This window comes from Corvus hawaiiensis, chromosome 1, assembly GCF_020740725.1.
Source record: "Corvus hawaiiensis isolate bCorHaw1 chromosome 1, bCorHaw1.pri.cur, whole genome shotgun sequence".
Classification (NCBI taxonomy): domain Eukaryota; kingdom Metazoa; phylum Chordata; class Aves; order Passeriformes; family Corvidae; genus Corvus; species Corvus hawaiiensis.
The window spans coordinates 80,480,975-80,495,487 of NC_063213.1; positions in this window are offsets into that span (position 1 = coordinate 80,480,975).

Below are 14,513 nucleotides of genomic sequence, written 5' to 3' on the forward strand. Positions count from 1 at the left end.
CATTAGCAAGATCTCCACACACACACAGGACTCAGATCAGGAAATAATAGAAATAGCCACACACTGTTAAAATGTGAGAGGGAGAAAACTACAAAACAAGAGCCAACTGTTGTGTTAGTATTGTCCTGATCCTGCTCCATGTTGGTCTCCAGTCAGGCTGAGAAGAGGCAATGAGTGATCATGTTGTAAAATGCCCAGTAGGAGCTACGGCGCAGTGTTTGTGCTCTTCACCACTGTGCAGCGGTGATGGCTGATCCTGGAATGCTGCATTTCACCAGCTTAGCCCAGGATACCTGTATGTCACTGCTTTTTAGGAGTACCTCAAACATCCATGAATTAGAGTGATTTCAGTGACAGGAAATTCTTTCATCTTTTTGATGTCCAAGTACTAAAAATACCAGTGACAAATCTGAGCACTCAAGTGTGAAAATTAATTTGAAAGTTCCCTACATTTGGTGCTGCTTGGGTCTGTCTCAGTGTACAGGAACCAGTTCTGGTTTTTTCTTTTGTGACTTCTTTTCCCCTGCAACTTTTTCCTTGTTGGGTGAGGGAAGGACTTTTATTGAATTGGCAGGTGCAGCATGTACACGAGTGCCTGATTCTTCTCTCTGCATCTTTACACTTGGGGTGTATAGAGAACCTGGCTGCTACCAGGTTTAAGGTATTTTTCAGTGCTTGGGGTTAGCTTGGGGTTAGCACCTAAATCTGGTGCTTTGAGGAAAGTCCCTCTATGTACTTTTTACATTCTATTGAGTGAATTGCAGTGGTTTCCATTTTAATGTGTTATACAAATAATCATTATATCTTCCAGCAGTACTTGCAGCTATTTCTGACACCCTGGTGAGGAGACAGATTCTATGGTGTCAGGGCTAAAATGAGCAGATACATGTTGGATTTGTGACTCTGGAGGTAGCATCATACCTTGGGCCTGAGTATTGTAAAAGGAAAGATACAGATTGCCCAGAACGTGATGTGAAGCATCCACTCTGCTTATTTCAGGTTCAAAGTGGATAGTTTAAGAGGAGTTCCTGATATAAAAAGAAATATTTACAACTCTCCCTTCCTGAATGACAAAGAAACATCTCCCCACATAATTCAGGGCCTTTTTTAAAATCAGGATATAATTTTATTGTCTGTGTTTTAGTGCTACAGCTGGTTCTTCTGGCTGAGGGTTTTTTCTTTGCTCACTGAGTCTAATTTCCTCAAAACTGAAACAAATCATATAACTCTCTCCATCATCATGCTGCAATGATGTTGTCATATTTATTTTTATCTTCTCTTGTACAAGCCATATTAAATAGTGGCTATTATAAGGTTTTTCAATTTAGACTTAATTGGCAATCTGAAGCCTACCATTTCTTTGCCATTCATCATAATGACTTTAAAGTGTACTTTGCCTGAATTCTGGATCCAGTAAATCAGGAACAGACTATAGCTGTAGGAAAAGAAAGAAGCCTAAAGAGGAAAGTAAAACATCTAGGTAGGACCTTCTTGAGATCCAGCCATGTTCCTGTGTTGAGGGAAGGGTGGGAAGTTTGTTCCTCAGTAAAAAATTGCAATGCTCAGTTCTAAAGAAAATCTCTGGTGGACAGATGAGCTGAAGTCATATTGTAAATGTCTGGAATAGTTTGTGGCATGTATTGAGAATGGACACAGAAACACGTTGCTGAGCAGGACCTTAAAGTAACTATGTGTTTTCAATGTGTCTTTTCATTCTGCTTTCCTTGGTGAATGGGATTATCTGTTCTCACATCCTAGTTACACTCAAGAGAGTATTTGTGCCAGCTGAGCTAGGAAGGCTGTATATAGGCTAGTAGTGCCATGCCAATACTCACTAGAAAAAGCATCAAACAGGATGCAAATTCCTCTCTGGAATACCTGTTTCTGAACTCGGCTTGAGCCTTTTTTCCCCCCCAGAATTGCCCCTTCCTTACTTTTCTGTCTCCTTCCAGAGATGAATGCTGTGCATCCCATACTAGTTCCTACTTGGATCACAAGCCTTTGACTCTTGATTTTCATTCTGATGCTCCCTCCATAAAATTAAATGCAGAGCTCAAGGCCACTGTGTAAACCAATCACATTTGCATCTTGAACGGGCACATCTTCTTTAAATGTTCATGATGTTGTATAAACATGCATAGCACTAAAATTGCCTGCCTCTCCCCTACCTCCCAAGATCAGTACATACCAGACCAGAGAAAGATACAGTTTTTCTAAAATTTACAGTTATAACTGAAGTTTACTTCAATACCTTAGTTGTCCTGATCTCTACTTGGTTTATTTAAACGATCCTAACATCAGCTCTCTTTGAGGATTTCCGGGGGAAAAAAAAAATAAAAAAAATATATATATTTATATGTAATTTTTTTTTTATGTTTTACTGTATGACCTTAAGGCTCAGACCCTTATTTACAGGCTCTTTTTTCACACTTTTTGGCAAGCAGATTTTGCATTACTTTTCTCAAAACCTGAAAGCATCATCAAGGTTTAGAGAAATCTAAAATTCATCATCTACATCTCCTCCAGTGTGAATTTAATATGAGAGAAAGCTGACAGTATTATAGCTGCCAGCGTATATGGCTCTGAAACTATTCAGCAGGGCCAGAATGAATTAGGTTTATATCTGAAAAGGATGCCTATTAATAAAAATGCAACAGCCCATTTCTCAAGGGAAAATCAAACCCATTCTTTTCCAGGATTCACATACAGAGCTTTGGAAAGCATTTACTTTACAAATAAAACCAGGCATATTTCTTCCTCTCTGTGCTGCACTCAACTCAGTATTCTAATAGATCTAACAAGAGGCACCAGTAAAACCACAGTTTGACCAGAGCAAATTATTTATAATAAATACTTACAAACTAGATTAATTTAGTCTCATTCATCTCAAAGTGCCTGGTTTCCCTATGGGAGTGTTTCATCCATTGCTAACCATGAAAAAGCCACCTTTGAAGATGGCTTTGAGTGACCAGCTCCATCAGAGTCACATCCAGACAGAGCTGTCCATCACACTGCTTCCTACTTCCTCCTATGGCTCTTGGAGTAGCTGCAGTAAAGTACTTGAGATTTTATTATCTGAACTATGGGATCAGTTATAATTAATGTGAAATTGTTTGTTTCCTGGGACGATGATGCCACATCTTGGGATGTGGGTAAACTGATCATGATGATGGTCTCTCCCTTAGGGTGAAGAAAACTTGGGAAAAAAGCTGAGGAAGCCACACATGCTTTTATTTCTTCAGTAAATTGTGGCAATTTAAAGCCAGGTAGTGGAGAGAGTAACAGATCTTAAACTAATAATATTGATTTTCCTTTCTGGAACAAAGAGCCCCTCTACAAAACACTGCTCTGAGAAAAATATTAGACATCTGCTAAGCTGTGCTTAACGGAAGTATTCATGTTACTCTTAGACTGAATTAAACAGGGTGATATACAGCAAATACATAGGAATAGTTATATGATTTATTAATTTTCACCATCACTGCGGTTATTCTTGTAATCTTACATACTGAAATTGCAGAGCTTTAGCAGAGGCCCTAACATTGTCTCTTAAGATTTTAGAAGTTACTCTTGTATGTTTCAGAGAGCATGTTTACATAATGAGTTTTTAGACAGATATATAGATATAGATTCCTGTCTGTACTTCTGTAGATAAAAGTATTTTTTGCATTTTAAAGAAACAGCATGGGAAAAAAAGAATTTAATAAAAGAGGACCCAATCTCTTTCTCCATTTGAGGAAACATGGTCAGGATCTAATGAGCTGTAATATGGGGAAGGATAACTACTGATCAAAGCAGGTGTAAAATTACATGTAAGCCAGGGAACACAGTTTCAAGGACTCTGATATCTTTCATCTTCTTTTATCATCTCTGGATAAGCTGAGGAGTATCCAGAAGGGCACACTCTCAAGAGTGTACCCTCAGTCAGTCTGCTGATGACACAAACTGGGAAGAGTGGCTGACACACCAGGGGGGTTGTGTTGCCATCCAGAGGGATCTCGGCAGGCTGGAGAAACGGGCTGATGGGAATATCACCAAGTTCAACAAGGGGAAGTGTAAAGTCCTGCACCTGGGAAGGAGCAGCCACAGGCACCAATATATGCTGGGGGTGCCAGCTGAAAAGATGCTTTGCAGAATAGGACCTGGGTCAAACACAAGTCAGCAGTGCATCCTTGCCCCCAAGGTAGCTAATGGTATCCTGGGCTGCATCAGGAAAAGTGCTGCCAGCAGATCCAGGGAAGTGATCCTCCCCCTCTGCTTAGCACTGGGGATGCCTCACCTTGTGTGCTCTGTCCATGTCCGGGGATCCTCACTAAAAGAGGTCCTAAGGGAGACTGGGGAGAATCTAATGAAGGATCACAATTACGACAAAGGGACTGGACTATCGCTCTAAAAGGAAAAGCTGAGAGAGTTGTGACTGTTCAGCCTGGAAAAGAGAAGGTTCAGGGGGATTTATCAATGTGGTGAGTATCCACAGGGAGGGTACAAAGAGGACAGAGACAGGCTCTCTTCAGTGGTGCCCAGTGAGAGAACCAGAGGTAGTTGGCACATACTAAAATACCGGAGATTCCCTCTGAACATCAAGAAACACTGTTACACTGTGAGGGTGACCAAGCACTGGCAATGATTGTCCAGGGGGTTTGTAGAGTCTCCATCCTTGGAGATACAGTCCTGGGCAATCAGCTCTGGGTGTCCCTTGCTTGAGTAGCAGGGATTTGACCAAGTGACCTCCAGAGGACCCTTCCAACCTCAGCCATTCAGTGATTCTGTGAGAATCACAGGCCAGGCTGATATAGTTAGGACTCCAAAACAGCCCCTTGGTTTCCATCTCATTTGAGCAAGTGAATTCTGCCTGAGGCCCCATTGAGGGAGGCAGAATGGGAGGAAGGAGGAGATCTAAGACGCATGAGCATCTATGTGTTCCAGACACCTGGTTCTTGGAGTGAGAATGAAAAGTGTAGGAACCTGTGAGAGGTCAAAATTACTGCCAGCAGCTCTAAAGGGAGACAAAAAGAACCGGGTAGAGCCTACCAAAAAGGACTACTGAGAAATACTTTCTTATGTGGGTGGTTCCATGAGATCAGATGCCACTTCTCTACACCTTCCCAAAGGAGCACTGTCTGAATGCTTGACTGATCTCCTGGGGCTCACTGCCTTCAGACTGGCCATTTCTTCACTATATTGACTATGAAAGCATATTAAAGGAAGCAGCAAGTGCCAGAGAAAAGAAAGACTTGTGGGTTATGCTGTAGAAGCAGCACCAGAGAAGGTGGCAGCAGCTCATAGAACTTATACAAAAGATGAGGGAGATACAAGGTTGGTTTTTTTATTAAAAAACCCCCAGTGTTTGCCCAGGCAAACATCTGAAACCATATTTAACAACAACAGATTTCAAAGGGTCAGTGGTACAGGGGTTTAATGAAAAAGATCCTGCAAACATGAGAAGACCTTTTTCAGTGAGATGATTAAGAGGAGTAAATGGAGGACAAAAATAAGTATTTTAATTTTGCTACAGATTTCCACTGCACCTTGTTCTGCTTAGTTTGGGCATAGATGTCTGATTTGAACTTCATTTCCATACTAATTTCCAGTTATCCTACAACTGGGAGAAAACTTCCCAGGTGAAAGACTTATGAATGCAGAGTACAAACCAAGCTTACCTCACTCCTTGCTGCCTGTGTAAAGTGTTGCCAGGTCAGAATGGGAGCTTTTATATCCAAGTCTTTTGACATAAATGTGTCAAATGGGAAGAACTCACCCTTGCACTTTGACATATCAAGATCTATAGTTCAATTAGGACAAAATTTGACAGTAGAACATTCTTCTAGCATTAATAACTGTTGTACCTCTGGTGTAACATGAGATGATATTGCTAGTCATAACATGAAAGTTCCACAAGTCTTTCTCTAACTGGCAGAAGAGAAAGCATGCCAAGTTTTGCAGCCCATGAATTTTGGGAGAGGAGTGAAGAGAATTGGAGAGGGCCTATGAACTGCTTTCAGCAATGACAAGATTAAATGGAGACACATGTCTTAGTTCTATATAGATTTTATCAGTGTACAGAATAGCCTATCAGACTGCCTTTCCCACATTTTCACCAATTTTACACATCTTTTTGCAATTAACACATGGTTCAAAGACTGGAATAAAAAATTATTGATACTTTATGTTTATGTCATCTGGCATTCATCCATAATTTCTCCCTGAATTATTCCATGTTGTCTGGGAACAGCATTTGACAACAGCGGTCTTCAAAGAGTTAGTCCTGCAGGAGCTGTGTAAAGCAGATTCTGCAAACTCTTACATGGATAGTCCTGGTTTAGTCAGATGGTGATTAACAAGGAGAGCTGATCCAAAACAATTGGAGTTATGTAATGTCTTTGTAATTATTTCATGCTGCTAGGCTGAAATACATGAGTTTGTGGAACTCAGTGGTGTAATGCCTAAGAGTTGTGTGTCCATCCAACACCACAGGATGTTCAGCACTCCACCCAGCCATGTTACACGAGTGCAGGGAAACCTCTTCTGCTTATAAGGGACCCTTCCACAAAAGTAGCGTTTAAGGACTAAGGAACAATGAAAGCTGCAATTTTTCTAAATGTCAGTAACATTGAGCTTTTCAGTGTATATTAGCTTTAGAGAAATTCTGTATTGATACCAAATCTTGATTTATAATTTTTCAAATGAACTTAGCTTTCTTACAAATTACAGGTGACCTGATAGTCCTAAGCCTGTTGAGTCATATTTTTCCTGTCAGTATTAACAAAAAAATCACAAAAATTAAGCTAAAGAGGACCATTCTTAAAAAAAATCTATTAGTTTTAGTAGATGTGGCAAAATAGTGGCAAAATTTAGCTTTTAAAAAAGAAATAAAGATAATTTATGCATTATTGAATATTGTTATAGCTATTATAACACTGTAGTGCTACTAGCAGGAAAGAATTTCTGTAATGTAAAATTTTGATATTATGATGGTGATTTTTTAGCACTTTAGCTAAAAGTTATGGCAAATATAAACAGGACCAATCCTACATCTGCCATGTACTGTCAAAATTCAAGGTTTATGAAAGTACATTGAGTGATATCAGCCACTGGCGGAGCATTACTGATGTGAATGTCTGCCTCACATAGTCTGGCGCAGCAGCAAAACACTGGGCTGAGGCTCAGCCCAAAGTCCATTGTACAGCCCTGCTGAAATTACTTGCAAGAAATGATAATGTGCAGCTGCACAGTCACTCTTTTGTACACCAGCTTAGCATTGTGAAACAGGGCATTCCCAAGGGATGTACAGAAGTATTTGTGCAGTTGTGAGACACATTGCTTAGGTTTAATCTACACGTACAATAAAGCCAGGGTATAAAACATGCAAAGAGATCCTCAGAGATGTGGCAAATCTGTGAGCAAAAGCTATGGCTCTGTCTACACTGCAAGTACTGCACTCTGAGCTGATGGAAGATTTCTAGCCATATACACTGTGCTGTCTCATGTGGCAAGCAGTGTTTACATCACCTCACAAAGACTGGTGCTGACAATGTGGGGCAGGTATACAACGTGATCTCCTCAGGACCAACCTGATTCCCCATCAGGATGAGCCATGGGTGATATCTTTGCTGTCCTGTATGTCTAGTTTCCTTTGGAAAGACCCAGGAGTGCAGGCAGGAAGGCAGATGCAGCACAGAACAGCAACAGCTCGATCTGAACAAACACTGGACCAAGAACTGTGACACACAGGAGCAAGAAATGCAAACAGTGAGACTGAAAAATTAGAGCTAATTTTAGCTGATAATAAGACATTTTCCATCAGGTGTGTGCTTAGGTTTCTTGAAAGGTTGAACAAAAACAACACAAAGGATGTTCTCTCTTTGCCAGTTTGGGGTAAGTAACAGTAACTTCAGTGCCTCTGCCTGAGGTAAGTCATGCCTCTATTACTCACTGTGTATGAGAAGGTTTCAATTACTTCAGTGAAAGCATTGGGCAGAAGGTTTAAAATTAAACAAAAAGAAATACTTTTTTACACATGACTACACTGTAGATTTCAATAATGCTGCTTGGTGTCAGCTCAAAACTACAAGCAGGTTGATGAGAGCCTTGGAAAACCCATGAGTGCATTAGAAGCTGTCAGCTCTAGAAACCCTTAAACAGACCTTAAACAGCTCACAGAAATTGGGAAACTGCAACAGAGGCATATGCAGGGACTTTGGATTAGTTTATATTTGTCTTGTTTTCACAGTTAGAGCATTGAGCTAAGTGAGCCTCTAAGGGTGTCTGAGATGTATTTGTTCACGTGTGAGTACCAAAGCAGACATGTAAAATGGATGTTGAGAGGTTACCAAAGTCAGCTTCTTTCTTACCTGTGTATTTTCAGCATGCTTTTTTCCTAGTTTGTTATTTAAAAAGGAGAATGTCACTTGCCTGAGAGGCATTTAGAATCTTTAGTCTTACTCTTACCAGGAAAGATTTCCCAGAGAACTGATTTGCAGTACCTTGCTGCAGAACGCCACTTGAATACTGCTGGACCTTCATAGAACCCATTCAAAACAAACATCCACACTGACTGTGCACTTCAGTAGTCTCTCCATCTCTCTTTCCAATGTGGGCTGTGCCTGTTCTGTTCTAGACTCATCTACATCATGATTTCTAACTTGCTAAGATGAATGTCATGACCACCACCATCAAAAGCCTTTCTAAAGTAAAATAATACAATAGCAATTGCTTTTCCTTTGTCTGCAGCATCTGTTACCCATCATAGAATAAAAGTGGATTATTCTGATATAATCTATTCTCAAACACACACACAAAAAATTGCATTGTTTTTTACTCTCTGCATGTTATCCTCCAGGAAGTCTGATAGTTCCTTGTTCCATTACTTCTGTTTCCAGAAACAGAAGCTTTGCTGATTGGTTGCATTTTCTTCCTGTCTTTTTAAAGCTCTCAACATGTTTACTCTTCCTATTGGATGAAATGTGATCTATTATCCATAAATTGTCAAAAGTGATTTTTAATAGCTCTGAAATTTCATCAGCCAGTTCAGGATGTGTCCTAGGACACAAAGGTGCCATCCTTGCCTTGGCACTGACCACTCCACTAACCAAGCTAATTAATAGTAGTAAGTCAATCAGCTATCTGATGATGGAGGAGCCACACTGAGGTTCATTTATCCATAGACTGGGGCATATCAAACAGAGGGTACTTTGGAAATCCCACCATTGCACCTTTAACTTTCAAAGTGTGCACTCTGCTGTTCTGATCATCTGTGCTCTGTGCAACATCTGTAGTTATAAGTGATTCTTTCCGTATGGTGAAAGTTCTGGAAATTGACAGGTTAATTTGTACAACAAGAATGTACTCAGATAAATAAGATTACACTAGGATCTTGGGGGCAAGGGGAATTTGCAAAGCCATATGTGTTAATTTCTGTACCAGATACAATGATTTTAATCCACTGCAATTGTATGTGCTTTGCCCAGGCAAATGATACTCTTGATATCTTATTCCCTCTGCTGCATTTCTGAACTTCTCAGACGATGAGAATGCTTGTCTGTACTTGAATCAAATCTCATCTATTGTGTTAGTCTCCATCCTTGCTTGCTTGATTACTTAGCATGCCACAAAACCAGCTCTGGTAGTGTTTGCTCCTTACCAACATTTTCCAAAGAGGACAATGCCAATTTCAAAATTGGGGTGATTTTTGGTATAATTTTTTGGTGGAAGACAAGCATAGTTCTGTGTCTCTTAAATAATTTCTGTAAGGAAAGGGAAAAAACCAAGAAAGACAAGTCAGCTGTCTGCAAACAGTATTTGAGTTACAATAATGAACTGTGAAGGCACAAGTTAGGGATTGTGAGACTGTTTGGACTGAGCATGTTAGATACAGGAGGACAATTCTTTGATTCCAGCGAGTTCTCCCTGCAAGCCCCCTCCTGATAGCTGAACAGATGTATGCAGATATGCAACTATTAGGTTTGACAGGAAAGGGAATACAAACTGACTATGGAACTCTACAAGTACTGAGCATAGTATAATTTTGGACACTGTCAGTGTCCCTATTAAAAATCTGAAAGTATTGTTGAAGTCAATGTAGGATTTGTGATTTATTTTCCATCAAACATGCAGGTGAAGAAGACTTCACAAAGTCAGTTTTGACATTGATTGTAAAAGCATCTGAAGTGAAGACTGTCAAGATGACTGAAACCCCCTGTAAATCGCTGCTTTGGACACCTTTCTCTCCAGTTGGACACCTTCAGAAACTCCTCAGCTTGAAAAAATTATTTGTTCAACTTTTTTCCAAACCCTATTTCTTTTTTTCTGTGTAGCTGCAAATACAATAAAGTCAAGCAGAGTGAAATGAACTGGCAGTTCAGATTAATGTCAACATCTGCGTGAAAATACTTCCCATCACTGGATAGCACTATTAGCTATATCTAGTTTATTTGGATAGCTGCATTTAGTACTGCAGACTTCTCTTCATTGCAGCTGCAGGCTATTAAGCTATAACATGACCTCTTTTAGTTATTACTTAAGGCAGTAATAGTAGTGATACAGATTACAATGAAGATCCCTTGAGAAAAAGTACAGTAATTAAACTCTATGTCACTAGAATTTTTCATGTCCTATAATGAAGCCAGTATATTAACAATAAATAAATAAATAAATATGGGGAAATAATGTGGAAACACTTAGCTAAACGAATCGCATTTTTTTGGATTGACTTCTCTCCTAAGTATCAAAGATGAGATTAAAGGAGCGGCGCGTGGGGGCAATAAGAAGAGCAAACTCATACTAGAATGACCTGGAAAAGCCAATCTAATGCTTTAGGGCACAGGCTGAACACCCCTGCAACTAGGATTTGAACATAAATTTCAGGTAGGTTTGACCCAGTATGGAAATAGGCCATGTGAACTTTCTTTGAAAGATAATTACAGACCATTGCCAGAGGCAGGACATTTCATCATTTAGACTCTTGATCTTTTCGGGCTTGTTGAAACCTATGTTCCTGTGAACATCTGAAGTTACCACAGGCTTCTGTTCATTTACTTGCCTTGGAATCACACAGGGATTTTTATGCTGCAGTTTCACGTTTATTCAGAATGCAATATCATATCTGATAAAAATTCAATAATGGCATTCAATTGGACAAGAATGTATGCATGATTTTTTTTTTGTTTGATATCAAAGTTACTAGTGAATGTATATGGTCATGAGAAGATAAAGCACATAAATGGGCAGAAAGATCAGTTAGCTGGACTACTGAACTTTGTTCCCAGGACCTACAGCTTTAAAGTGCTAATTAAGGTTAGCTGGTAACTTCTCATATGTGCAATCAGCTGTGTAACATTGCAAATTGGGTATGCTTTGCAAGGGAACATTTCTGATTAAAGATGGTAAAACTCCTTTTCCCTGTGATTCAGAGGAACATGACCCAGACATAAAAAGATAAAAATCACTGAATATTACTTTTTACTTTGAGCGAAATCATCTAACTCACCCAACTCTCTGAATGATTCATTGCAATACTATCAAGAGAGAGCTGGGAATGCGTATTATAAATAAAGGACAGACCAATTTCAAAAGAAGTGATGCTATCAAGAGAAGCATCTATGAGAAGAAAATAGATACAGGGATGAAATTTAAGGTAACGTATTCAAGTATCTTTCTTCAGATTTTAATTAAACACCCAGGCTTATCTTTCAAGTAGTGCTATGCTTCCAGCACTTGGCTGAAAAGAGCTAGGAGACTCTGGGACATGTAGAATATGAAAAGCTCACAGCCAGTTACGGAAACTTTTTATAAAGGCTGCCCTATTTCACCTGAAGACAGACACAGCCGCCCATGCATATTCATGCATTTTAATTCAATAGAAGGTAGCAATTAGTTTATGGTATGCACAATTTAAGCATGCTCCCCTTTCTCTCTTGAGTGTAAAAGGCAGGTCTTTACTGGAAATGGTTAAAAAAGCCTTTTAGTTAATCCTAAGGCATCCTACAGACTGATTGCTTTGTAAGTATCCCTCATCTACTACAGCAGGTGAAAAAAACCCAACAGCCATTTAAGGTATAATACTTCCATCCTACGTCATGCCTCCATAAATATATAACGCAGCCAGGGCAGCCCATGGCAGCCTTTCAAACCAGTGAGAGAGGGTACCCATTTCTTTAGTGGATGCTGGCCAAAAGCCACTTTCTTTCCTGCAATGCAGAAACTTGGAAAAAGAACACTTTTCTAGTTAATTCTGCACCTTTCACATCACAACATGGTTTGCTACTTTCCTAATAGAATGGCTCCCTGAGAAGAGATGCCCTGCAGGGTCCTTTTACCCTTGGCAGCACAGCTCTTCAAGATGCCATGCTGCTATTTGTGGCTTCCTACCACAGCTGCACATCAAATATACAAAGCAGCAGCCAGGCACGCTTTAGCAGCAGGAATAAAATGTGAGGACTGGAAGAGAAGTTACTTGTTTTTTATTGTTCTGGTAAGAAATTAGTAATCAAATGTACAGAAGAAAGTAATTGCTTGCTGTTCTAAGCAATTGTTCCAGAAAGAAGTGTTTGTTACTGGGAGAACAAGGGTCAAGTTCACTAATTGTACATTCATGATTAGCAATAGGCTTAATCTAGGAACATTCTGAGGTTGAACCCAGGATCTCTTCATCCAATTTAGCATTTCCCTTGTATCTGTTTCTCCACCATCACCACCCCAAATGACAGAGGGAGAAAAAAAACTGTGACAAAACAGAAGTGGAAGTGGTAATGCTTTATAGAGAAACAGTGAGAGGCTGAGATGCACTTAAATGCAGTCTGACTTTGCCCCACTCCTATTTTTGAGGTGATTGATTAAGCTTTTATGTAATTGCATGCACATTTGGTGCCATTTTGAATGCCCTTAGGTATCCTGCCTGATCTCCAGACCTCCAGATGCTACCCTAGAAAGGCATGGATTTCCTACAGGTCCTATGGCATATCTGCAACCTCGGTGTGAATGCAACAATAGCTTGCACCCAGAGGACACAGATTTCAAATGAGCACACTTAAAGTTTTCACTGAAGTGTCTGCCACTGAAGCTGAAGCCACTCCCGTCCCAGTGCCTCCACAATGTCCAGTATAACCCAGGCAAGTCATATTTTGCAGTTTCAGCAGTCGGGGACTGTTCGAACTGGTTGCAGGACGAACCTGCAGTCTATTCCTGCAGCCATTCTTCAAAAGGGTCACATGTCAATAGCACATGCCTTCATCTCTGCAGGAGATTTTATTCAGTTGTGTGTTCAGGTTCAAGTCTGCAGTAAGCTCAGTGGCCTTGCAAACTCTAAGTATGAAGCTACATCTGTTAATGAGAATACTCATCCCTTTTCCTCCTGTAGTGAACACAGTGTGCAGTGAAGGAAGCAGGTATTCCACAGATTTGTGCTCCACCCTTTGTTTACTTGGTGTGTTGGGATGTCATGTCAATGAAAGACAGTGACCCTTGCCACAGGACAGCCCTGGCTTTTACTGCACTGTAGGCCTTTCCGTGGTTCCCTTTTCTGTCCCTGCCCTGCCCTACCTTGCTTGCAAAGTATCACAGAGCCATAAATAAAGAATCTTTCCTAAAAACTATCCTGCACTTTGCATAAACCCCTACTCATCACCCACCTCCAGGAATCACCTCCTAGCAAGGTACAGAAAATCCTACATCTCATTTACTATAGATTTCAGACCTTAATTAAACACTCACGAGTTTCCACCAACCATTTTCTTTTCCTTTCCCACACCAGATAACGTGGTCCTGCATTACCTCGCATTTTTTGCACGGGTCTTCAGAGGAAGAAAATGAACCAAAATAGCAGACTTAGCCAACATCTCAGTCATCTGGCAGGGATCTGGGATCAGCGAGAACGGAGTATTTACTGTTTCCCCTTTAAGAAGCACAGAAAATGTCATTTCTGGTTTATATAACTTTCCCAAACAAGTCTTTCTGAAACAAGATTATTTAATTAGCTAATACAGTAGATTTTGTAAGAACTGGAAGACCCTCTTCAGTGATGTAACACCTTCCTAATCTAATCCAGTGTGCTCTGTAGTGACTTTTATATCTTTTCCTACAAATTTATCAAAAGAAGGAGAATTTTGGCTCCCAAAACACATAGGCAATCCCATGAGATAGTATTTTCCTTTTTTTTTTTTAAATTCATTTTTGGGAGGGGTGGGGGGTAGAAAGATAAAGAGGATGAGAGATTATTTCACAGAAAAGCACACTCAAGATGCAACCTTGAAATTATAAAGTTTATCTCCAGCTCTTCTTTTAAATCACACTAATGTTCCGGAACTTTAAGAAGAAAAGTGTCCTATCTGCAGGAGCTGGTCTCTTTTTTTAGGAGCTAAATAACAGATAACTGGAAACTTCCACAGGTCACTTCTGGCAGAGCTGCAAAACTCTCAGTCCCACCAGAGGAAAACCTGGCACCTTGCATTTTTTTCTGCCACAGTTTCTCAGAAAATACTTACTAGATTAGGTAATTCTGTAAGTTATGCTGATTCATC